At 44.2% G+C, this 2,027-nt stretch overlaps 1 pseudogene; it reads left to right on the top strand.

Moving 5' to 3' along the window:
• Positions 1-792: 792 nt before the first annotated feature.
• Positions 793-1,255, top strand: LOC125112114 (transmembrane protein 14C-like; annotated as a pseudogene).
• Positions 1,256-2,027: the final 772 nt, after the last annotated feature.

Here is a 2,027-nt window from a genome sequence, read left to right as displayed (position 1 = left end):
AGGAAATGAGGTGAGCGGAGCAACGGCAGGGGCGTGCTTCAGGTCAAACAGCGACTTGAAATGAGGTGATGAGCCATTAAAGGGTTCAAAATGGAAGACTGACAGAATACTTAATACTTGGAAGAATCACTCTGGCTGATAGTATAAGAAGAGAGAGGAGTTCCCGTTGTGGCTCAGTGGGTCATGACCCTGATTAGTATCCATGAAGGGTTTGATCCCTGGCCTTGCTCAGTGGGCTAAGGATCTGAAGTTGCCACAAACTGTGGCAGAGGTCGCAGATGCCGCTTGGGTCTGCCATTGCTGTGGCTGTGGTGGAGGCAGGCAGTTGCAGCTCTGGTTCGACCCCTAGCCCAGAAACTTCCATATGCTGCACATGCGGCCCTAAAAAGATGACAAAGAAAGAGAGGAAGAAAGAAAGAAAGAAAGAAAGAAAGAAAGAAAGAAAGAAAGAAAGAAAGAAAGAAAGAAAGAAAGAAAGAAAGAAAGAAAGAGAAAGAAAGAAAGAAAAAGAAAGGAAGAAAGAAAGAAAGAAAGAAAAAGTGAGAGGCAGGGTGAAGGTGGGGGGTTCAGTTGGAAGGTGATTGCTGTGGTCTAGTTAGAGATGGTGGTGTCCTGGCTTTGGGTAGTGAGGTGGAGGTGATGAGAAATAGGTAGATTCAGGATATAATTTGAAGATAGAGTAATAATTTATTGATGTAGTAAATGTAGGGTGTACGAGAAATAGAAGGGGTAATGATGAATGAATAAGTAAATGAATAAGTGAATCATATACATAGATATATTCATTACAGAATGATACAAGGGCTATCCAGGTCAGAAAGTAAATTAACAGGAAACTTTAGGAGAACCAATAGAAGAAAGAGGGTTCAAGACAGCTGGTGCAGACCTTCAGGAAGGAGGTACAGAACCTTGTATAATCACAGCTCACTAGTGTCTTGACATTGGATTGGCTTTGCTCATGCAGCCCTGGTTGCTTCTGGTGGGATCATTGGCTGTGCAAAAGCAGGTAGTGTCCCATCCCTGGCTGCCAGGTGGGCTCCTCTTTGGTGGTTTAGTGGGCCTGGGTACTTATCAGCTGTCTCAGGATTCAAGGAACATTTGGATTTTCTTAGTTACATCTGGAACCATGGCTGGCATTATGGGAATGAGATTCTACCAGTCCGGAAATTTTATGCCTGCAGGCCTGACTGCAGGTGCCAGTTTGCTGATGATCCTCAATCTTGGAATTAGTGTGTTGGGGAATCGCCATCCATAGTAGTCATGACCCACCTTGGACTCAAGAAGAAATTTTTTTTGTCTTTTTTTTTTGGTCTTTTTGCCACTTTTAGGGTGGCTCCCATGGCATATGGAGGTTCCCAGGCTAGGGGTCTAATCAGAGCTAGACTTGCTGGCGTACACCAGAGCCACAGCAACTCCGGATCCGAGCTGCATCTGCGACCTACACCATAGCTCACGGCAACACAGGATCCTTAACCCACTGAGCTAGGCCAGGGATTGAACCCTCAACCTCATGGTTCCTAGTTGGATTTGGTAACCACTGAGCCAAGATGGGAACTCCTCAAGAAGAATTTTTAAACTTCCACTTTTTTTTTTGTCCATGCCTATGCCATATGGAAGTTCCTGGGCCAGGGATCAAACCTACGCCATGGCAGTGATCCAAGATGCTACAGTGAAAACGCCAGATCCTTAACCTGCTGTGCCACAAGAGAACTCAATACTTTCACTATTTTTAGTGTATTAAGATAAATATAGCATTTTAATATATTCTGTCATTTTGCTTAAAACAAAAACAAAGGAGTTCCCTGGTGTTCTAATGGTTATGATTTCGTGCTTTTAATGCAGTGGCCCCAGTTCAATCCCTGGTCTGGGAACTGAAATCCCACATCAAGCTGCTGCACACCATGGCCAATAAAATAAAATAAAAAACAAAGAAGTTCCCAGGTGGCCTAATGGTTAAAGGATTTATCACTGTTGTGGCTCAGGTCACAGCCGTGGTGTAGGTCAATTCCTGGACCATGAACTTTCAC

Source organism: Phacochoerus africanus, chromosome 11 (assembly GCF_016906955.1).
Source record: "Phacochoerus africanus isolate WHEZ1 chromosome 11, ROS_Pafr_v1, whole genome shotgun sequence".
Classification (NCBI taxonomy): Eukaryota; Metazoa; Chordata; class Mammalia; order Artiodactyla; family Suidae; genus Phacochoerus; species Phacochoerus africanus.
This window is presented reverse-complemented; position numbering and strand designations above follow the sequence as displayed.